The 26,284-nt window shown below is 39.3% G+C and overlaps 1 long non-coding RNA gene across 1 annotated transcript; it reads right to left on the reverse strand.

Annotated features, from left to right (window-relative positions):
• Positions 1–953: 953 nt before the first annotated feature.
• LOC124285778 lies at positions 954–9,652 on the reverse strand. Its single transcript, XR_006900885.1, has 4 exons — positions 9,642–9,652; positions 6,252–6,261; positions 5,896–5,900; positions 954–1,028 (listed from the first exon to the last, which is right to left on the reverse strand). It is a non-coding gene; the product is annotated as an uncharacterized LOC124285778 (long non-coding RNA).
• Positions 9,653–26,284: the final 16,632 nt, after the last annotated feature.

A 26,284-nucleotide genomic window follows, 5' to 3' on the forward strand; every position in this document is an offset into this window, starting at 1 on the left:
TCTGTGTGATATAAGTAAATATGCTGATATAAACATATCCCACTTACCAGATGTAAATTCTGTGTAATTTGTTGTACATACATTTCAGAGAGGGAAGTTAAGGATGTGATGACTTGTACTTGATCCATTATGAATAGAAATGAGCTTCAGAAACTGAACTCCTGTGAGGAATCGAACCTGGGTGGAGGCGTGAAGAGCAAACTTCTTAACCACAAGGCCATACCGCCGCACGTATAAAGCATGTTTAATATAATTTTTATTATACTTAATGTTCACGCATAAGTAATGCTGGTGATAATGTCCCATGAAAAAGTATGTTCTCGCCGAAGTCCCGAACGATTCCCCATGGGTACAACTTGATATTTCTGGTGTCCCCATGATATTGCAATATTGCTAAAAACGGCGTAAAACCATACTCAGCCAGTCAGCCAGATCGATCTATACGCATTAGGGATACGATGACATGTGTCAACCAAGTCAGCGAGCCTGACCACCCGATCCCGTTAGTCGCTTCTTACGAAAAGTATGGTTACGGAAGACCTATTCTAACCCAGATCTTCACGGTTGATTAATGTAAGAATTTCGACATCATTTGGACTTGAGAAATACCCCCAAACTTTCAAACATGGATATGTGGTATATATCGCGTTAAGTAAGAATCGATTTTACACGTTGTCTTTGAAATACTTTCTCACGACTTTCGTATGAATAATACACAGTTATTAAATACACCCTTGTTAGAGGAATTCATTGTTCTACCTGTCGGGCATTCACGAAGCAGACAGGCTTTAAATAAAATATCGAAATCAATTACAGGTGGATAAATAAATTATTCGAATCAACGTCTTCGGGGTACCGAGATACGGAAACAGGAGGTGGATGCTACAAAGAAATACGAGCCACAAATTCAACCGTACACAAGACCTCTGGTCTGTCTCACAGTCTATTAAACTGTATGATTGCAGACTTGATCTCGTCACTGTATGGCTGGGATAATGTCGATGTGACGTAAGGCCCAATTCAACTCACTGTCACTGAACCACATTATTTTCCCTACCGCCTAGCCCCCTCTGCCATGCTAAAGCCCTAAATGAAGCAAATCTAGATTTCCACAGGTTCAGGGTCTCCCACTGGGGTTCCATTTCAATTTAAAAGAAATTGTTGTTGTTGTTTATTTATCGAAATTATAATATATATATTCAGAGACTAAGTCTAACAAAATCTCCCGTGCAGAACCATTGCACTAATTGATCCAGCTGATCGAGTTTCAGGTCGAACTTGTTCACAACTGGTTGCAGGAACACATTTTTAAGGTTAAAACAACCGGACGGACTACAACCTATGAATTTTATCATGTTTTTCTCCCACTTTATAAATATAATAATAATCACAAGTCCGCGATTAAAAAAACTTGTTTTGAGGAACATCTGTTTGTTTAGCGACAGGAATCGCAGTAAATATGGAAACACTCAATAAGTGTATTTTCTCCATTTCCACATCAAAGATTAGGACCTTAAGTTCCGGTCGCAGTAGAAAAACACATATCTGAACCTTCTTAAGGACAGTCTATACCATTATCTTCAAAGAGAATATGGAGCTTTCATCAAAATGTAGAGGCATCCTAATTAAAACCCTTGGTCAGGTTTTACTTACGATATATGAACATTAATATATACTGTTTTCATGCTTGGAGAGACATTCATATGATAAAAGAAATGCCCTTTCGACGCTACCATGGTAGCAGATCTTATCAATACAAAAACAGATGAAAGCACAAATAAATATGCATGCATCGGTCCGGGAATAAATTGCCCTATTTAGAAACCTTTAGATGTCAAGTGTAAATACATATGCAGTTAAATATTGGCACGGAAAGAGTTGACAGGATCGACACTCTCGGTGGGTCTTTTATCCATCAAGTCAAATAAACGAAGCGACAGGACGCAACCCATTTAAAACCTGCATCCCACGAGAACATGGACGTCTTCAAGACAGGTCCGCATAAAGCTGTCACGTGTCACGCACCGCGGGGGTCGGGCGTGAGAACTGACCGGTCCGAGTAGGACCAAGTGACGGGATAGGGGTCAGTGTGCGATAACTCATCATAACCCACTGCCGTGCTTTGAAATCTGATATATACCCTGCACTGTATCTAAACACGCTCTCTGACCACCGTGTACAGTTTGTTACATGTAAATAAAGTAAAAGGTTTCTGCTTTTGAGAAAGAAGCTCTGTGTTTGTAATTATATACCAGATGTACGCCTGCATTGGAAGTGAAAGACAAAATTGTCTACGTTTATTTCTATGTTTTAAAAACCATTAACATTTGTGGCAGTTTGAGACGACCACGTGCGCACGTGAGTGAGTTAAAGTAGAGAGAGAGAGAGAGAGAGAGAGAGAGAGAGAGAGAGAGAGAGAGAGAGAGAGAGAGAGAGAGAGAGAGATTTACATTGCACACATAGCTAAACCTTCATGTTAGAGGCACTGAAACGTGTGTGGTATTAGTATAATATTTTGACTACTTTCCCCATACATATATGTAAATTAATGATAATAACAAATGAGCTGAAATTACACTTAGCGGGGGTCCTCTATGTATGCTGATGCTATCATGTGTCAAAAAGTTAAGTCTTCAGAGGTTGTCAGGAAGTATATTTGTCTACACTTGAACATAGCAGGTTTTCGTCCCCTGCTGATTTTCTCAGAAGATGCACGATGAAGTAAATTTCGGGTCAAGGTCTTGGTCACAATTATACGTTCTCCGTGAGTTGGAACATCGGCAGAATATTTTACTGTACTTGATTATGTCATAACTTCCTTAATTTCTTAAGGCTATTGACAGTCGTGTGATCCTGTCAGTACTGTATATGTCATAACCAAAGCAGGCTATTGGACAGTCGCGTTTTCCCGTTGACATGTCATAAAGAAAACTCTTTAGTTAACAGTCACGTTTTCCCGTCAGTAAGACTAGTTGACAGTCTCGGTAACATAGATATACAGTACAACCAGAAATTATTGAGAATTTAAAGATTGTAATTTTTATATTTTTTTCACTCATTACACTCATTACTCACGTCATTAATAAGTGAATATTATAATTTGTAGAACATAACTCCAGATTCAAAGAACATCTGGTGAACAGTTAGTATTTTGTCAAGTCACCATGGGTAGTGGGCCGGTCAAGTGCCCCTACTGCCTAACATTTTACTGTTGGGAAACTTGCAGCCCACAATGTCACTTTGACACTAGATGACCAAGGTGCAAGATCTGTGTGGAACACCAACAAAATTATTTATGAATTTGAACTTATCTCCAAATTCAAAAGTTTCCATTTGTATAATATGCGAAGAGGATATAGATAACCACCTTTTTTTAAACAAACTGTTCAATGGAAGTGAAAAGGCCAGCGTCTGTCTTACGCTTGAAGATGTTCTGGGTATTTCTAGATACTAGATCATCCTCACTAGATTTCACCTTGCATGCGTCACATCACGAAGGTAAACAGATTTAATTCCGAGATGCTGTGCCTTTTGAATTTGGTTCTTCACGAGAAGGCGACTAACAGGGTCGGGTGGTCAGACTTGCTGACTTGGTTGACACATGTCATTGTATCCCAATTGCGTAGATGCTCATGCTGTCGACCACTGGATTGTCTGGTCCAGATTCGACTTATTTACAGACCGCCGCCATATATGGAATATTACTGAATGCGGTGTAAACCCAACCTCACTCACTCACTCTTCATGAGTGCTAAGTCCCTGCCATATGTTTTACTGTTGAGCAATTAGATAAAAAGAGATACTCAAAACACACCAGAGTTTCACATAATAATCTTATATCAGGAATAAGAAAAATAACCCTTGTTTTAATTACAATTAAATCCTTAACCGCATTAACAATTGGGCTGCTATGTGTGGACCCAAGTTAGACAATGAAACAATACTTTTTACAACATAACATTCAGGAGTAACCTTTCCCCAAGATTTTGCTTGATTTGTCTCTTCAAACCAGAAACTGTGCACAAGGACTCCACTATAGCTTCATGTCACCCAATGTGCTTGTTAATTAAGAGTTGACAGATGAAAATGTGAGGGCAAGATTCCAGACCACTGGTGAGGATGTTGGTCCGGCCAGCCATGATAGTTAGATATGTTTACTTTGTAACCCGACCCCCAAAGTGAGTTAGTTTTCTTGCAGATGTTAACAGACCCTGAACCTGAGGAAATCTAGACTTGCTTTATTTAGGGCTTTAGCACTGCAGAGAGGGGCTAGGCAGTAGGGAAAATAATGTTGTTCAGGGACTGTGAGACAGACTACATGGGTAGTAGACTAAGGCTTAGTCTCTGAATATATATAATTTGGATAGTAACAAACAAGCCCATTTATATTGAAAAGGAGCCCTAGGGAGACCAGAGATTCAGAGACTAAGAACATCTGCATTGGGGCTACACGTGCTGGGGTCATTACCAATTAGATGTCACATCATACAACCATCAGATAACGCTATAAGTGAAAGGCATATTTATTGGCCCTCCTGTTAAGCCCTGTCCTATCTCCATGCTGTCATCACCTCATGTGGGCCGGTCAAGTGCCCCTACTGCCTAACATTTTACTGTTGGGAAACCAATGCAGGCTTCAATGCGGCGGGGCATACTATATATTCTAATCAAAATAACTCCATTTAAGGTACCGTAACCGAGTGCATAGACAAACAGTTTGTTATACACGCCTGTACCTCAAATGCATTTTTCTGAATGAAACTTTCAATCAAAATTATCGGCTGTTAAAATATATACAAATAGCGATTGAACTATTCCGTGTTTACGCGATGGAGTTTACCTAACACCAAGGCAGATAAATACACATATCAAATGCATCAAACAACTATTTGCTGTGATGTTAGAGTGAAACATCAAGGTAATATATATATTTCTAATAATTTTATTTTTGTTTAACAGCTATTCTCTTTTCATCTAATTACAGAGATCCAGGAAATTTGAAATAACGTATTTACTATCCACAAAACAGAGTTACACTTGTATTATCAATAATATTCTTTTGGCAATGGAAATACTGGAAGTGCAGTAGGAGCACTGTTACAGCACACATTTCATACCTTTCAGTATACCTTTTAACCCCCCCGGTATTTTTCCCGCTTAGTCCCAAAAGTGAGGGGTGGGCTTCGTTTCCGGAGCATAACTCAAAAACCGTTCAATACTTTTCAACAAGACTTGGTAGATATATCAAACAGATCCTAAAGTTGTGCCTTTTGCTATTTGCAGATTTTTTGCATTTTTGTGTTTCCTGGTTTCCATGGAAACGATTCGGACTTAGTCCCAAAAGGGAGGGGTGGGCTTCATATCCGGAGCACACCTTGAAAAGAGTTCAGTATCTTTCAACAGAACTTGGCAGATATGCTAGGGAAATTTTGAAATGGTGCCTTTTGCTATTTACAGATATTTGGCATTTATATTACTCATGATTTCCATGGAAACGATTTGGACTTAGTCTAACAAAAATCAAGCTGGACTTTAAGTAACTGTCAGATGATTTGTTCTTTCAAATATGTAGGGGCCGGGGGGATATGTCATCTTCTGATGACTCTTGTTTAAAATATTTCTGACTTTATTTTAGAGGAAAGTGATTTTTTCTTCAACAAAGCCTATGGATTCACACGAAACATTTCTTTTAAATAAAACATTCATATTCTGAGATTACCTATGGATTTGCCGGAAATATTTACAAAGTTCCATATTTTTATCTCATTACAATATACAAGACCACGGTATTTAATGTGGTCTTTATTAAATAATTCAGCGCAGCCCAAGAACCGATATCATCGCTAAAGAAATTTCGGTCTTTTATCTGAAATCAAACTTCACATGAAATATAACACATACTTGAGGATCAAACAAGTTGATTAAATTTTCTAATCTGTGAAGATAAGAATCATTCCTCTGATAATGAGAAACAACCGATACGAAATTGTTAAACCTTGTCGCGAAATCTCACGCGATGCGAAATAGCGTGAGAATCCGCGTGGTGTGACGAGACTTAAGGCGGTGGTTGTTCTGAACCGTCAGTTAATTGTACAAGTCAGTTTCCTAACGTGACAAATGTTGAAAGTTTTGAATATTAGGAAACTAATGTTGGTCATGTAATGAATACGTGGCAGGTTATCTGGAATTATCAGGAGTTTTAATTTGTGTTTAATAGTGTTTTGTCGTTTTTTTATTTATGCATTGCTAACATATTGTAGTCTACTCTATCCCACAGGTTCATGTATCGAATCTTCAATCTTCATGGTTCTTTTCACATGGATTGCGTCTAATATTAAAATTCGCGGAATAAAAGAAACGAGATAAAGATAAGAGATAAAATATTTATTGTGCGAACGTTCAATACAGAAACAGTGACAATATTCTATAAACTACATAAACAAGATATATAAAGAATCACATATATATGATGCGCAATAAAACATATAATAATACAAATGTGTATAATAATAATAATGGCTTAGCACAATCATATCTTCTATATTTGTTTAAAGTTGTACATGTGGTAGCAAATAATTTCTATACTATTTGGACCATTATTTCTATAAAGGAGGTTAAATTTTTCAGTGGTAGTAAGTCTGAGAAAGTTATTAATTGAAATTAATTATGCTTCGTCAAACTATGCAGCACGAACGAATATTTTCTTCGTCTGGTTTATTTAACTGTTTCATAATATAAAAAGAGAGTGATACCTTTCAAGATAATTTAGTTGTTTTGTTGCCCAGTACCCTAGTCGAGTGCCAGGTAACATCGTTTGAAAGAAAATACGAGAAAATCACGAGAAATATTAAATGAGATTGCATACGATTAAAACTGAAAACACGTTTCTTTTTTTGTTTCACGGCTGGAACCCATATGTCAAGCAAACATGACAGATGGCTGACAATAATTTATTTTATCATGGAAATTTACCTTCCGATTCATTTCCACCCCCATGAGAAAAGCCGTTCTCGTTGACCCGCTGTCCGTCATTGTAGGAGTTGCCTCCCTTGGGCTGTATGCTGCCAGCGTTTGATTGGCGGGGGCGCGTGTCGGTCGCCTCACGTGCAGTTGTCAGTCGCGTGGCGTAGCATTGTTCCCAGGGTCGTCGACGTGAACTGCTTTCACACGCTTTCAGCGACAAACACGACGTTTTACAGCGTATTTTTCATTAACGAGGTTTTATGCTTTAACTTCCGATCTGTGTGAGAAAATAACCAAGTAATGTAATGAAAGGCTTGAGAATTATGTTTAGTGCGTTACGCCGCACGTGTAAAGCACAGGTTGCACGTGGTCATATGAATTATTCCTTTTGTGTTGGAGCTGTGTTTGGCTTTAGAAAGAATGGTCGGCGATCGAACGCAGTGCATCTGTCCTGTAATTGAGACTGACTGACGCTTACAGAAAGTATTGATAAATAGTCTGTAATTCTTGCTTGTGGGACCGACGGTACTTAAAACTTCTTGGGAAAATGTCGGCAACGTCGCCCGACCTCTCGCGTTGTCCGGAATATGTCCTACAGCACTTAATGTAATGAAATTGTATCGATTCCTTTCAGTGATAACGTTTGGTTACCTTGGAACTTTTAGAATGGAACAGATTTGTGGCGGTAAATCTATAACAGATTGTCGCGATAATCACGCATGTAAACATTCCGTTTGTTGTTCACGCTAATTATAGTTTTCTATATCTGATAAAAATGTCTGATTAAATCTTGTCGATCGTGGCAGATGAACACTTTCTGAATTCTGACATTTTTTTTAATATGTTGGATATGTATGGGGAAATAACAAGCGTGATTTTCCTTCAGCTAAATATAGCAGTTTGACAAATATTCATTTATGTATAAAGGGTGAGTATGGTTTTACGCCGCTTTCAGCAATATTCCAGCCATGTCACGGCGGGGGAAATGTTTTTCACACATTGTACCCATGTGCAAAATCAAACCCGATTCTTTGGTTAACCAAAACGATTGAGGCAGAAAGAGTGTGTGAGTGAGTTTAGTTTGTACGCCGCTTTTAGCAATATTCCAGCAATATCACGGCAGGGGACACCAGAAATGGTCTTCACATATTGTACCCATGTGTGGAATCGAACCCGGGACTTCGGCGTGACAAGCGAACGCTTTTACCATTAGTCCCTGTTACATGACGGTAAATAATCGAGTCTTGACCAGACAATCCAGTGATTGACATCGTGAGCATCTATCTACGCACTTTCCATACGATGACATGTGTCAAGGAAGTCAGACCAGACCACTCTACGCATTCAGTGGACTCATGGGTAGCTGAATATCAGTTCTAACCCAGGCTCTTGGTTTCCTGTATGGGTATAATCAGAATAATACATAGTCATGACAAACTCAAAGGAACAAGTGAGTGAGTGAGTATGGTTTTATGCCGCTTTTAGTTTAATTAATGAGCAATATTCCAGCAATATCACGGCGGGGACACCAGAAATGGCACTTTGTAGACTTTGGTAATGATGATGTATATATTGAAGAAGACAATGCCCCTGTCGAGCAACGGCGTCAGCATGACTAGCAATATTCCAGCAATATCATTTCTACCGTATCATTGGCAGAAAAATTCTCATGAAGAGGGGCATTGGTACATTGTCACAGCTTCAAGTATGAAAAGACAAAATGAAGCAGAAATGGTCTTCTCAAGACTTGAGCGACTTAATAACTCCCTAAACAGCCCGAAACTATTGTACCCATGTGTGGAATCAGAATTTCAGAAATGCTAAAATACCCGGGAGCTTCACACATTGTACCCATGTGGGGAATCGAACCCAGGTGACGAGGGACCGTTTTATAACCATTAGGCGACCCAACGGCCCCAAAATATACAGAAAGTGGCCGGAACAAAACACAGTACATCCGTCAGTCCGTCATAAGCGTGTTTGTTATAAACGTAGTTTGTTGTATTGTCTATATGGAATCATGTACATGCTGGTACGTCGCTCTGTGAGTGTGATAATTTCACCTCAAACCCGTGAAGATCTGGGTTAGGATTGGTCTTCAGTAACCCATGCTTGTCGTAAGAGGCGACTAACGGGATCGGGTGGTTAGGCTCTCTGACTTGGTTGATACATGTCATCGCATCCCAATTGTGCAGATCGATGCTCATACTGTTGATCACTAGATTGTCTTGGTCCAGACTCGATTATTTACGGACCGCCGCCATATAGCTGGAATATTGCCGAGTGCGGCGTAAAACTAAACTCACCCATTCCACCTCATCTGTTAAAAACAAAATTGACCAAGGCCAGCATTAATTACATGTCTTTTTATATCTACCCGTGAAGGTCCGGGTACGAATGAACCTTCAGTAACCCATACTTGTCGTAAGAGGCGACTAACGGGATCGGGTAGTCAGGCTCGCTGGCTTGGTTGACACATGTCATTGGCTCCCAATTGTGCAGGTCGATGCTCATGCTGTTGATCACTGGATTGTCTGGTCTAGACTCGATTATTTACAGACCGCCGCCATAAAGCTGGAGTATTGCTGAGTGTGGCGTAAAACTAAACTCACTCACTCACTTTTTATATCTAGACTCATTTGATTATTTAACATCTGGATGTTCGACAGTCGCGCCACAGCACAATAAGTTCTTAAAGCATTACTACCGCCAAAGATCCGAGTTCTATTATTCCCAGCAAGGGCACTTAGTGGCGATAACAGCGTCATACTTTCTAGATGCAGGATGCTAAACGCCCGCAAGAGCACAGGTCTCCGAGTTCCAGCGAATGCTTAGTTCTCAAATGGGTTAAAAAACATTATAACTGCACTTTACAAGGGTTGATCTCTCAAACCATGACACGTTAACGCTCTTGGACACTACTATGAAACTCAGTAAACCGGTATTCTTTAAGTACTTTTGAGTTGTATCCTTAAGTCGCTGACCGTTTTATATTCTGGGGTTACCCATAAGGCTGAAATATGTTTTTGCTTCAGATTTCACACGCACACGCACACGCACACGCACACGCACACACGCACACACCTTCCCTCCCAAACACCACACACCCGACCACTCATGTACACACACAGCCTCACACTGTCAAGAATAAAAACCCTGCATGTCATAGCGGCACTGAGCACTAACTCAGACTGAAAGAAATCCGTCTCAGACAAAAACTTCCACTCCCCAGCCCCCAGCGAATAATTAAATAGCAGGTCCCTTACGCTTACATGCAAACGTTTGCCAACCGGCCTTAAAAACACATAACTCACGATGTTTTATTTGAGTGTACCCTAAATAATGTTCACATCTGCATTATGTAAAGTTGTGACACCATACTTGTCCACGGCATAATGCATTAAATCAGCTCTCCTTCACTCGGCTTAGAATTATTAATGCGTTCATCAGTTTTAAGATGCAGATGTTTATGCGACCTCGGTGCTTAACTCTGTACTACGTCCTAAAATCATAAAGATTGAAACGGACCTCTTGAGTTCATATGAACATATTTTACAGAAAATGCTTCCTAAATTATATTAATATGATAAAAAGGAGCCCCGAGACTTTCTTTATTGATTTTCAGAAACAGGAAGATTTGCCACATATTCCAGACTTGCATGGGTTGAACCCAGGGGCGGATGCAGCTTTTGAAGTGTGTGAGTGTGTGTGTGTGTGTGTGTGCGCACAGAGTACATTTTCATCCGTTATCACTAGAGTTTCAATGGCCATATAATAAACTCTCAGGACAACAACAACAACAACAACAACTCCATTGGTTGTATGAAATAGAAACCTTTGAATAGCAACGGACACACAGGTTACAAGAGGACGCAAAACCCATATAAAGTTTGTAATTTGTATGGCTATTTTTAAAGAAGGCGGTGGGGGTAATTTAGTGGTTAAGCGTTCGCTCGTCACGTCAAGGACCCGGTTTGATTCCCTACAAGGGTTCAATGTGAGAAGCTAATTTCTGGTGTTTCTCGCCGTGATATTGCTGGAATATCGTTAACGGCACCGTAAAGCGTTACTCACACACTCTATTTAAAGTGTGTATACATATTCCAGCTATATGTCGGCGGTCTGTACATAATCGAGTCTCGACAAGACAATCCAGTGATCAACAGCATGAGCATCGATCTACGCAATTGGTAACCGATGACATGTGTCAACCAAGCCAGCGAGCCTGACCACCCGACCCCGTTAGTCGCCTCTTACGACAAGCATGGGTTACTGAAGGCCGATTCTAACCCGGATCCACACTGGCTTCACTGTTGGTTTCCGTTGGTAGGCCCCCAAAAAACAAAAGCAAAACAACAACAACAACAAACAACACCGTATCCACTTCACAAAGCTAAGACTGCGTGATCCACCTTTGGAGGACCGTCTCTGTGATCAATGCTCAGTCCTTGACGATGAAGTCCACTATTTCATGTCTTGTACCAAATATTCAGATGCACGACACTCCTTAACTCCCTTTCCTCTCAAATTAATAACTTTCAAAGCCTTACTACCACAGACAAATTTAACCTCCTGTTTACAAATAATGAACCAAATAGTATAGATATAATATGCTACCACATGTACAACTTAAACAAATATAGAAGATCTCCAGACACATGAATAAGACACATTCAAAGGGGTTGAACCATATTGAGATCAAGTTTCTCAATCGTAATTATACAGAGTATTGAAAGGGTTATCAGATATTAAGATTAACATGTAGGTCGCGTAAAAAATGAAAAAAGTTAATTAAACAGTTTATGTCGGGTGCTCAGCGGTAAGAAAATATATTAGCTTTACGCCACATTAATTTTGTATAGTATTGCAATACATTCAATTACCTGCTATATATTCATTATTATGTAAGTTGGTGAAACATGATGCAACACTTTGAAGGGGTTAACTGGCATTCATAATTCACAAAATGGTCAGTCGCAATACACCATACTCAAAGGGTTGACCTACATATTATACAAGTAGGTCAATCGTAATGCAACACGTTTAAAGGGTTAACCGACTTTCATATTTTACAAATTGGTCAATCGTAATGCAATCCACTGTAAGGGTTAACCTACATTCCAGCACGTGAAACTGGGGTAACCGGGCTCCCCCGTGCTCGACAGAAGCCAATTGGAGAAGACAGCCAGTTACTCCCTTGCGGGGAGGTACTGGTGTATATTGTCAAGTCTACTAAATTGAATTTCTTTCATAATAAAAAGATTTGAATATGACAAAAACTCGAGTTTTCTTTCTGGCGTTTTCGTCTATAACTTTTTCTTTATGGAGTTTGAAGAATTTTGCACCCGATGTTTTGTTAAAGAAAGAAATAAACTTGTGTCGTCTGCCCTGTAGGAGGTCACGTGACCCGTGTGACAGACGACGGCGGGTATAGAGGAAGCGGCGAGGGGAGGAATGCGGACAAGGGTGTCTGCCGCGGTGAAAGGACGGGAACCAGTGTTGTGACTGGGTGATTGGATTCGGGCGTGCTCGTTTCTCAATGAATTCACCTGTATTCGCCAACCGTTCAATACCTAACAGCAGTAGGTTGTAGTGCTCTGTGATACTTGGATCCTCAATCGACTTGTGTATGACATCTCCATTTTAATATGATTAATACCCTTGTATTCGTTTTGAGCTATGTTTGAGTGGCTCGGCTTAAAAAGTAATCGTCCAATCAAAGCACTCTCATGAGCGAGAGGAGGTCTGTGCAATGTTAGATATATACTCATCGCTACTATTAAGTGATCGCACAGATAATACAAGGTAAAACTATGAAAATGTCTCATTTTTTTAACTTCCAAAAGTGCAGCAAACTCATAAGTATTATTATTAGTAGTAAGGTGAGGTGAGGTGAGGTGAGGTGAGGTAACATGGGGTTTAACGTCGTACTTGAGAATATTTCATTCATTTGACGACGTGTATCATGCGTGTGTATGTATGGATCATTGTACTAGCCCAGCTGGTTTTATAGTGCTACCTCACTGAGATAATCCACCCAGACACATTATACTGACTCCGAGCCGACCAGTCCTTGTTGTACCCATTAACGCCATTAGCGCCAGGCAGGGGCTAACAAGTACCACAAGTACCACGTTTTTGGTATGAAGCGGCTGGGGATAGAACTCGCGAACTTCCGCTCTCCGGGCGGACGCTCTAGCCGCTGCACCACGGAGGCGGTAGTAGTAGTAGAAGTAGTAGTAGTAGCAGTAATAGAAGTAGGAGGAGGGGAAGTAATCGAAGATTAAACGAGACTTACCTGTAAGTTGAAGGTTGATCTAGATTAAATGAAACTAATCACAAGTAGGAGGGATCACGAAATACATGTATAATGGTAGTCGAGGTAGTAACAGTAGTATGAGTGGTAGAAGTCCTCGTAGTGGTAGTAATACTAATAGTTGTATTCTTTTAAGTAGTATTAGACGTCGTCGTCGTCGTCGTAGTAGTAGTAGTAGTAGTAGTAGTAGTAGTAGTAGTAGTAGTATTGTACCTGCAATAGCAGCAGCACTGGTTAAATATATGGATTCACACTACACCACCTGTTTGCCCCGTGACACCTCTCACTTACATCCGTGTACTATGTGTGATTACGCTGGTATAAAGAACGTCCCTCCATCATGAGTTTGGATCTCAGAGTCGTCCAGGTAGTCCTCTCTCTTAGGTTAGCACAATACCAGTGCTCATAGGTTTCATTAAACACGCTGTTATGAAACCTAACTTTCTCGCCCGTTCAAATGAGTGAGAGTGAGTGAGTTTAGTTTTACGCCACACTCAGCAATATTCCAGCTATATGGCGTCGGTCTGTAAATAATCGAGTCTGGATCAGACAATCCAGTGATCAACATCATGAGCATCGATCTTCGCAACTGGGATACGATGAAATGTGTCAACCAAGTCAGCGAACCAGACCACCCGATCCATTTAGACGCTCTTATAGATTGCTAAAGACCAATTCTAAACCGGAGCTTCTTTGGGCTCGCACATGTGACATCAGCAGCGTCTGATATCTGAAATCCTGAAAGAGGGTCCTTGTATTTTCTACGTTTATCACACAAGTGGCCTGACATTTTCACAGGTGGCTTCGAGGACCCTAGTTCACTTCCTCACATGGGTACTATGCCATCGTAACCCAATTGCATACATCGATGCTCATGCTGTTGATCACTGGATTGTCTGGTCCATAATCGGTTATTTAGAGATTGCGGCCATATAGTTGGAATATTGCTGAGTGCAGCATTAAACAACAAACAAACAAACAAACAAACAAAGAAAACCTCGGTACGATGTGTGAAGCTAATTTCTGGTGCTCCTGTCGTGCAAATTGCTACTGACACCTTAAAACACAATTCATCATTCTTAAAAAATGTCATATCCACAAGTTTTATAACATATCTTCATGATCTTACTCGAGAATAGGGCGATGGGCAGCCGATGGGTCTCTCCGGTTCCATATAAGGAGTTTGTACAAGGGCTTGATGTTTTTCAGCTTGATTTGTTATAATGTATAACTACGAGCGTCAATATATATATTAAAAACACCTTGAGACAATGTAGTATTGTGGCATTCTTTTCCCTTTTTCAAGAGTCTCAAACATTTTCCAAATGCTCGATCCCCAAATAGCATATACTCAAAAGTAGGGCTGCGCAATATAACCGGTTTACCGGTATTTATCGGTTCAGACATGAAAACGATACGTATTGCGATACGCTGATCGAAATCCGGTATTTTGACATGCATTCGGAAAACTTCGTAACACTCGGAAATCTTCGGATATTTCCGTTTTTTGAAGTGTTCTTTTCCCTGTTTCATTAGTGCCAAATGTTACTTACATTTTTATTTTGTCATGATTAAAAGTTTTTATAAAAGGTTAATCAATCATAGTGATTTTGTTGTGTTTTTGCTTTATAATCAAGTATTAACTCGATTATAAGTAGTTTTTGTTAAAACAATAATCCTTGCAATATATTGCAATACATATCGCAATATATGCTTCCGCATCGCAATATATCGCATTATGAAAATTCTCTGCAATACCCACCCCTACTCAAAAGAGAAGAGACGTTGATGGAAGAATGGTGATGAGAAACAAACAAGCCCCCTTGCCGCGCAGCTCCGAGTCGCTGTAAGGTCGCCAGAGGGTGGTGTGGTTTGACACCTATAGGTTTTATCAACATACCACTGTCTTTATTATACATCACGCAAAGTAAAAGTGACAGCGCTCTTAAACCCGCTATATGAAAGCAATGAAAGATGTGTAATATTTGTCCATCTCAGCAAGTGAAGCTAGATTGCTGTTATTTCTGAAGCTATAACTTCACATAGTTTGCTAAACACAAACCCACTGTAACTTGAACCGATTTAATCTTCTTTTTGACTCACGTTATTTAGAGTGAAAGTTTAAAGTTCCAAAACGAAATACTTTCCCATTGAGTTAGTGAGTGAATGTGAAGCAGTGATACTCTTGTAACAGAGGGCTGTCATTATATCAATCACTGGTTTGTCGTGACCAGGATCCATTATTTACAGATCGCTACACACTGGTGTTGGGAATTGGTTAAAATCTCATAATTGATGATTAGTTCATTACAACCGATCAATCATCGAAAATAATTGGTTATCGTCATTTATGAAATGTTCCTGGTTATTTTTGTCAATGCTCAAATAAGGAAAAAAACCATGTAGTTCTTTGGGTTTTTTTTGTGCAAAATTTCATATCGTTAAAGGATGACAAGTATGTAAGGAACATAAATTTCGTAGAGTCTTTAAGATATATTCAATCATGTCTTGGAACGAGCTTGTAGTGCTTATGAAATGTAACAGACAAAACCAACCTTGTGAATATATTGTTAATGAAAACAAGTGTTCCAGAATTGTTTGTGTTCGATTATGAGAAACCATGATCGATTGCTTGGTCGTATAGTCACTGCGACCAATCTTCGATTATTTCAATTAATCGGACCACCATTACTACACACCCACGCCGTACAATATATACATACATATAAGACCATGGGGATACGATGTGGATGTTGACTTCGCAAAATGTAAGCATATAATCTTAAGTATTATATAATAGAGGATTGTTTGTTTTTGCTTCCGATGAATTTTGGTAAGGGGTGTAACTGACTAGATTCAGATATCCTGAAATACGTCTGTGTCCGGATCAGCGAAATTCGACTGTACTTGTGAATCTTGATCACCCGTAAAGGTTAACTGTACAGTACTGAAGTATACCGTCCTTGTACCAGTATTCCATGTCTTGACCGCAGTCCACCCTTGTACCAGTATTCCATGCCTTGACCGCAGTCCACACTTGTACCAGTATTCCATGTCTTGACCGCAGCCCACACTTTTACTAGTATTCCATGCCTGACTACTAGCGACCCTTGTACCAGTATTCCATGTCTTGACCATGGACCACCCTTGTACCAGTATTCCATGTCTTGACCATGGACCACCCTTGTACCAGTATTCCATGCCTTGACCATGGACCACCCTTGTACCAGTATTCCATGCCTTGACCATGGACCACCCTTGTACCAGTATTCCATGCCTTGACCATGGACCACCCTTGTACCAGTATTCCATGCCTTGACCATGGGCCACACTTGTACCAGTATTCCATGCCTTGACCATGGGCCACCCTTGTACCAGTATTCCATGCCTTGACCATGGGCCACACTTGTACCAGTATTCCATGCCTTGACCATGGGCCACACTTGTACCAGTATTCCATGCCTTGACCATGGGCCACCCTTGTACCAGTATTCCATGCCTTGACCATGGACCACCCTTGTACCAGTATTCCATGCCTTGACCATGGACCACCCTTGTACCAGTATTCCATGCCTTGACCATGGACCACCCTTGTACCAGTATTCCATGGACCACCCTTGTACCAGTATTCCATGCCTTGACCATGGACCACCCTTGTACCAGTATTCCATGCCTGACAACGGGCCACACTTGTACCAGTATTCCATGCTTGACAACGGGCCACACTTGTACCAGTATTCCATGCCTTGACCGCAGTCCACACTTGTACCACAAGGGTGGCCCATGGTCAAGACATGGAATACTGGTACAAGGGTGGACGCTTATTTCCAGTTTATTTCATCTCCCCGGATCCGTTAAAAAGACAGGTGTATTCTTTCATTTTCTCGAGTTAGATAACACTTAATACCGGAACTATTTTCAACCTACCCGTGAAGATCTAGGTCTCACAAAACAATCTTCGCGCTGTGTTGATCGTAATTCCCATACTTAAACACTGGCTTAGTTGGTTAGACTTGGTCTTCAGTAGACTAACTCTTAGTCCTTGGATATATTTAATTTTGAAAGTAACATATAAACCCATTGAAACTGAAAAGGAGCACCAGAGGTTCAGAACCTGAGGAAATCTAGACATGCTTTAAGGCTTTAACATTGTGGGGAGGGAAGGCAGTAGCGAAAATAATGTGGTTAAATGTCTACACTAAACGTCAAAAGAAACGTTACCCTCCTACCTAAATGACGGGGGTACCTATCTTCAGCTGTCGTTGTGATGCGTGGACGTCCACTTCTTGATCTGTCTACGGCAGTCTGTCTGTAGCGCCGAATAAGTCTTATAACAGTGATACGGTGGCATTCGAGGGCGTTGGCAACAACATTTTATGTCGACCCCATCTGCACCATCCCAATGGCTCTTTCTGTCTCTCTTCAGCTGTTAATCGTGGCATATTTCTCGTACTTGTGTATCATATCATGCATTCTAGTGTCTCTTTATACCCTATAGAGCCATTCTACACGTGGAATTGATGCAAATATTGCTTGAATATTATGACTATGAGACAGACTTGGTCTTCAGCAGTACATGCTTCTTGAGACTACTATATTCTTAAAAAAAGTAGGGGAACCTGAAGTTGGATATGAAGTATATGACATTTTATGAACGCACAACGTTTCTCTTTACACGCACAACGCATGGGATGCATGGGATGCAGTAGCCACATACACGTACATGGGGTGTCATTCTTGATTTTGACGGTTTTCAAGAAGGTTGACAACCACTGCAGACCATTAATTTGACAATCATCTTGTATTACACAGTTAATAGTGTTTGTTTGTAGCCGTTGTTTTTTAAAAATGAAAATTGTACACATTCAAATTTCACGTCATGCACCAATCATCTTTCAAGAACGATTACTGTACAAACAAGTATGGTCATAAGGAAGTGCGTGCACTCAAAACATTTATTATTATCATGTCAACATTGTTTGACTGCGATATATCTCCCAAGTTTTTCAATCGTAAATTAGAAATGAAGTTCCGATACTTATTTTGAAGAGTATACAAACGGGATGGGGAGCCCAGGATCGCAATGTCCATGCTAGTCATGGTATCCAAGTTGATGGATGCTCATGCTATGTGCATCACTGGATCGTCTGGTCCAGACTCGATTATTTACAGAATGGCATATAGCTGGACAGACTGACTGACTGAGTTTGGTTTTACGCCGCTGTTAGCAATATTCCAGCAACATCACGGCGGGGGACACCAGAAATGGGCTTCACACATTTTACCCATGTGGGGATTCGAACCCAGGTCTTCGGCGTGACGAGCCAACGCTTTAACCACTAGGCTACCCCACCGCCCAAGATAATATAGCTGGAAATTTGTGGAGTGTGGCGTTGAAAATCAAACAAAACAAGCCCCCTCCCCAAACAAATAGAAATAATATATTCATGCCGATAATGGTTGCCACCCCTCCCCACCCCAACCCCCACACACACCCTCTCCAATAAAAAATTGAAGGGGTGACAACCATTATGGGCATGAGTATAATTTCAAACTGCCTCACAGAGCCTTTCATGCGAAAGATGAGAGAACAGTCAATACTTAGAACACATGGCTTTATTGTCATACAAATTGTTTACGCATATTGTAGCCTACTGATGAAAAATACTACGAGCAAAATTTGTCTCTGTTGTATTTGAAAACAGAAGCTAAACATCCGCTACAATGCTTTACAATTGAAATTATCTATAACATGAATCCATGGCCAACTAAAGAATATACAGTACCACCAGAAATTATTGAGAATTTAAAGATTGTAATTTTTATATATTTTTTTCACTCATTACTCACGTATTAAATGTGAATAGTAGCAGAACATAACTCCAGATTCAAAGACAGGTGAACAGTTAGTATTTTGTCAAGTCACCATGGGCAGCAATGCAGGCTTCAATGCGGCGGGGCATACTACTGATCAAAGAAGTTAGTAAGTCGTGGTCCATGCTGTCCCAATATAGGACCACCTCTTCTTTCATTTCAGCAATATTTGTCAGATTTTTCTTATTGACACTTTCCTTCATAAGTCCCCAAACATTTTCTATTGGATTTATGTCAGGGCTATAGCTTGTCCAATCTAATTAATAAAAAACCAGGCCTGTCATATTTTTGGGTCCCTGAAACCAGGCCTGGAAAGATAATAATGTCCCTCGAGAATATCTGTGTACCGCTCACTGTTCATATTCCCTTCAAATACACAGAGGGGCGTTGCCCCTAACACAGATATGCCACCCCACACGTTAAATTTCAGACTGTACTTTGGGCGCTGATACAAAGGTTTTTCAGTTTGTTTGGTCCAGAATTTCAGTATATTAGGAAACAGCCACACAGAACTTTCATCTGAGAAAATCACATTGTCCCAGTTAAAATTTCTATGCTGTAAGCACCAGTTCAGCCTTCGCTCCTTTTGTTCAGGTTTCATGATCGGTGATGGAATTCCTCGACTTTTCTGCCAACCCATTGCATGCAGCTCAGTTCTAATTGTCTCCTTACAGACAGCCACAGTTCCTCTATCAATCATATCCAGCCTTAAGTTTTCTAAACTCCTTCGTTTGTTTTTAGAAACAAGAATACCAAGCCGCCTCCTGTCACCGACAGTCAATTGTCTGGGCCTACCTGCGCCTCCCTGGTGCTCAATGCCATATCCATTTGCAATATTTTTCAAAACACGATAAACAGTGGACAAAGGGATGCCTGTTCTACTTGAAATCACTTTAGCTGATCTGATGTCCTTGTTATAATACTCTAAAATCAACTTCCTCTTCTCTAAATCATCTATACTGAGGATCACTGAAAATGTCGTCTGCTAGCAAGTAAACAAAGGGGGATAACTCTTCACAAACTAATGAAAAAGGATTAACGGAGTTGTCTCTCTTGAATGAAACCAAGCACTTGATAGCTGGTCAAGGTTGTTTATACTAGAAATCCAATTAAACATATAAAATAAAATTCTCAATAATTTCTGGTCATACTATACCTGCTATGCCTGACAAGTCATTTTAGCTTCTTGTCGAGTTGCTGAACGCTACGGAGTAAAAAGGATGAAAACAGATAAAATCAATAGATTATGTCATATCACGTTTCACAGCAATGTTTCACGGTTTACCTGTTGGAATGTTAAGTAGATCGCATGTCGAGAGCCCATACACGACACACTGTCGTCCTTTTGTATGCGAAGATGTTAACCTCTTATACGATTAACTTTAAAAATTGTTTTTCATTTCAAGTAAAAGCTCGACATTCTTGTGTGACCATTCATTTGAAGCGAAATTTCATCAGCTTTCATATGAATTGCCACACAGTTAGGGTTAAACCAAAGTTTAGAGCCAGCATCCCCTGGAGGCAAGTCGTCAGTTATGTGGTTAAGTTTCATTGCAAATTGGGGGTGTGCATTTTCTTCACTCCGGTGCCTTCATTAATGTTTATCAACCCCTGTTGGTCCCGGTTTCCACAATAGCGTAACACGGGAGTTTTGACAAGACCAGTTTACAACAGGTATTCATAACCACACTGGGTGCCTGATTCGCCGCTTTTCAGGGAACTGAAGATTTTAATCTATCGTGGCAGTGCTAAGTACGGGTGTTCATTCATCGTCCAGTGATTACCTATCTTTTTCTACATCAGTATCTTTTCATAATAGCCTCCTTTTAAAAAAGCAACCATTCATAAAGTCGAGGTTGCCAAGTAGTCATTTGCCCGTCCCCCAACACAAGTGTAATTCTAGCTAACTCCTACCGGCATAGAATGGCGACGTTTTATTATCCACGTTATTAAGTTGGAGTTCACGTGGACGTGTACTTATCTCATTCAGCACGAGGAATCTGCCTATCTTTGCTTACAGAGTCGGGTGATCTACATTGATGTACGAGCGTACATTCTGGGGAGTCAAACATGCAAGTCATCGCCGACTCCATTGTGAAGTTCATACGGGGATATACTGAAATACTACCGGGATGTATTGCCAGCGTCCCTTTGTATGTATCTTGTATGTTTCACAAAAACACTAAATAGCATGATATATGTAGGTATGCATAAAGTTGCATGCTATATGACGATATACATTAAGCAGAATGATATATGTCGATACATATTAAATAGCATGATATATGTCCATATTCATTAAATAGCATGATATATGTCCATATTCATTAAGCAGCATGATATATGTCCATATTCTTTGAGCAGCATGATATATGTCCATATTCATTAAGATATATATATGTACATATGCCCTCATACATTAAGCGGTAAGATATAAGTTCATATACAATAAGCGGCATGATATATATCCACATACATTTAGTAACAAGATACATGTATATGTCAATGTTTATTAAGCAGCATGATATATATGATGATATCTTTATACATTAAGTGGCAAGATCTTTGTCAGTATACATTAGACGACATGATATATGTCCTTAACGGTTAAGTAGCTCTTTGTAAGTATACATTAAACGACATATATGTCCTTAACGGTTAAGTAGCTCTTTGTAAGTATACATTAAACGACATATATGTCCTTAACGGTTAAGTAGCATGTTACTGATTAGGGATTAGATGTTTATCCCCTTATTTACCTCTCGGCATGATACTTATCCTCAAACTACACAATCACCCCGGAAATAACCACAAGATACAGCACTTACAGGGCAAATATACAAGATACACAATATGTATCACGCAAATAACTAAATTAATACACTATCGTAACCGAAATAAACGATACATTCTTTCAAATAACATTAACATACGACAATTGATGTGCAAATAACATAACTGTACGTGAATTACGCGCAGATTGAATACGATAATTACCACACAAATATCTTGTATATAGGATAATTACACAAATATCTTGTATATGATAATTACCACATATGCGCAAACAACTTGCAAATATCCTATATGTGATAATTACCACACAAATATCCTATATATGATAAACTGCGCAAACAACCTGCACGTGAATTATAGCATAAATGAACGTGAATTACTCGCAGATTGCCATAAAGTACAATAATTACCACACAAATTCTCTATATAGATGATAATTACTGCGCAAACAAGCCAGATATACGATACTTATCGCACACATAACTCAAATGTAAGATGCTTATCATGCAAATATCATAAATATACGATTCTTATCACGCAAATAACTCAAATAGACGACGTTTTTCAGGCGATGACCTATCACAATATCTCTCTGGCAACTATCAACTCAGTTCTGTGGCGGGAACGCCGATGCCTGAGTTGTATTTTATTCAAAGCGGCGATTCACACACCAGGGGGCAAGGCGAGTTTGAACACCATCAGCGTGTCATATAGATGTGCTCTATGATACGCTTTGATTCTCATAGTAACAAGCACTCGGGGAATAACGAGGCTCCGTCTCGTTGTAACGGTTTTTCGTGACGTCAGTCTACCGCGTGGACGACTGGAAAGCAGACAGCGTGTTTAAATCGACAGAATATATTTGTTCAATTTCGAAGAGGGTGGAAACCTACGGTCATCACTTGAGACTAGACACCATGTCGTTTCTAGTCATGGTATACTAGACTGTATCTCGCACTTTGTGCCGATTGCAATCTGACTGTATATACGTCTGTAGCATATACAAGCTACTTCACACAGACAGTCTACGCCTAAATAGTACATCACATTAAGAGTCATTTTACGTTCGTTTTCCCTATACAGCAGTCGAGAATGTTTACCCATTTTGTCTGGTCACAAATACAGAGATAATTCTTCCGTGAATGAGTGAGTTTAGTTTTCCAACCACATTTAGGGCTCCTTTTATTTTCAATTTAAATGGGTTCAGATTTCAGGTTCTGAATCTCTGGTTCCCTAGGGCTCCTTTTCAATTAAATTATATATATTCAGATCCAAATTATATATATTCAGAGACTAAGCGTTAGTCAGCACACATGGTCTCAACCCAACTAAGTTCTCTACAATAGCGTTTTAAAAAGCCAAGGTCCCTATATTTTGAGTGCGTGTTCCAATGTAATGAAATTAAATTGAGTCTGTTTTCGTAGTATATATTCGTGGTTCGAAAAACTTGGAATATCTATGTCAGAACAAACTGGACAATGTTATCTCAACAATGCATTGCGTTTTGAGAAAAGAGATCATTTCATATCATGGTGAGGGGAACTGGACATATCTCATTTTGACATGCTGGATTACTACCCTGAAGCAAATATATCCAAGAAAATCCACGCAAGTCTAGAAAATGTGGCAAGTCTGAAAATGAAGAAAGTCTCAGGGCTCCTTTTCATTATATTTTTTTTACTATTTTTCTTTAAAAATGTTCATTTCAGAGACTAGTTGTTAGTCTAATGCTGGATGTGCAGAAAGACATAATTTTGTCGAGTCTAAAATAATTGTTTGGTTTTAGACACAAATATCTGTCGTGAAGTCCTGACACAAAATAAATTGGTGAGAAAAAAATCCAAACTAGATAACATATGTATTTTTGGGATTACACTTTTTCAGTAAAGTACAGATTCTGTACATATTGGTTGAGTTCCAACAGGAATTCGAACCCATACTCTCAGAGTGAGACGCCTAATGGCCCGCACACAATGTCAGCGATCTCACCCATTCAGCTACCTTTGTACTGCCCCGAGCACGTGTAATCCCAAATATAACATACATTACATTTGATCACTCTCTGAATGGAATTGTGCATTCATATTTTCTATTTTACCATGAGTCCGCGTTCAAAGGTACCACTATTTTTTTATATATTGGGGATAAATCTGGGTAGTTACTAAGTTGTAAAAATTTAAGAAAAAAAATGGTCTTTAATTGACTGGAATTAGATATGTGCTGCGCCTACTTAATGTCTGCGTCTCCGCCTGCCATTCTACAAATATTCCTAAACTTCGAGGTATTTTATTTTCATTGAGACAAGAAAACTGGGTATGAGATAAAATGGCAGGGTTATCAAACTGTCTGTGGACACCGACAACGATGACACTACCGCGATAGTAATTACTTCAGCATGAAAATATGCCCGTTGACACATGCCCCAACCCCACTCACCATCTTAAGGGAAGGGGGCCGTGGTGATGTATGGACGCCAGCCGGTAGACGGGCGAGTTGAGACAGGTCTTGAAGGAACAGACACTGGTCAAGAGGTCATCCTATCTGGCAGTGTTTAGAAAACATCCAAATAATAGGCTTTGCGTGGTACTTACAGGGATTGTAGACATTTGGCGAGGAGGCACATGCTTTTATGGGGGAGAATTTAACGTTCATTTGTCAGATGGCGTCTTGACAGGGTCAGGTGAGCGTCCTCTCCCCCCGGTGAGATCCTTGTCCACCCCCGGGTCCCCTCAACACATACTTAGGACTAACGTCATTAAAGTCAAAACAAGAAGCATTGTCACAGGAATAGTCTCTTACTTCATTTTTTATGATACAAGATATTTTATTGCGCAAACGTTCCATGTAGAAACAGTTACAATATTCTATAAACTACATAAACGAGATATTTAAACGAGATATTTTATTGCGCAAACGTTCCATGTAGAAACAGTTACAATATTCTATAAACTACATAAACGAGATATTTTATTGCGCAAACGTTCCATGTAGAAACAGTTACAATATTCTATAAACTACATAAACGAGATATTTTATTGCGCAAACGTTCCATGTAGAAACAGTGACAATATTCTATAAACTACATAAACGAGATATTTTATTGCGCAAACGTTCCATGTAGAAACAGTGACAATATTCTATAAACTACATAAACGAGATATTTTATTGCGCAAACGTTCCGTATAGAAACAGTGACAATATTCTATAAACTACATAAACGAGATATTTTATTGCGCAAACGTTCCATGTAGAAACAGTGACAATATGCTATAAACTACATAAACGAGATATTTTATTGCGCAAACGTTCCATGTAGAAACAGTGACAATATTCTATAAACTACATAAACGAGATATTTTATTGCGCAAACGTTCCATGTAGAAACAGTGACAATATTCTATTAACTACATAAACGAGATATTTTATTGCGCAAACGTTCCATGTAGAAACAGTTACAATATTCTATAAACTACATAAACGAGATATTTTATTGCGCAAACGTTCCATGTAGAAACAGTGACAATATTCTATAAACTACATAAACGAGGATATTTTATTGCGCAAACGTTCCATGTAGAAACAGTGACAATATTCTATAAACTACATAAACGAGATATTTTTATTGCGCAAACGTTCCATGTAGAAACAGTGACAATATGCTATAAACTACATAAACGAGATATTTTATTGCGCAAACGTTCCATGTAGAAACAGTGACAATATTCTATAAACTACATAAACGAGGATATTTTATTGCGCAAACGTTCCATGTAGAAGCAGTGACAATATGCTATAAACTACATAAACGAGGATATTTTATTGCGCAAACGTTCCATGTAGAAACAGTGACAATATTCTATAAACTACATAAACGAGATATTTTATTGCGCAAACGTTCCATGTAGAAACAGTGACAATATGCTATAAACTACATAAACGAGATATTTTATTGCGCAAACGTTCCATGTAGAAACAGTTACAATATTCTATAAACTACATAAACGAGATATTTTATTGCGCAAACGTTCCATGTAGAAACAGTGACAATATTCTATAAACTACATAAACGAGATATTTTATTGCGCAAACGTTCCATGTAGAAACAGTTACAATATTCTATAAACTACTTAAACGAGATATTTTATTGCGCAAACGTTCCATGTAGAAACAGTGACAATATTCTATAAACTACATAAACGAGATATTTTATTGCGCAAACGTTCCATGTAGAAACAGTGACAATATGCTATAAACTACATAAACGAGATATTTTATTGCGCAAACGTTCCATGTAGAAACAGTGACAATATTCTATAAACTACATAAACGAGATAT

The sequence above is a fragment of the Haliotis rubra genome, unplaced genomic scaffold (assembly GCF_003918875.1).
Source record: "Haliotis rubra isolate DU_JTF1 unplaced genomic scaffold, ASM391887v1 Scf369, whole genome shotgun sequence".
Taxonomy (NCBI): Eukaryota; Metazoa; Mollusca; class Gastropoda; order Lepetellida; family Haliotidae; genus Haliotis; species Haliotis rubra.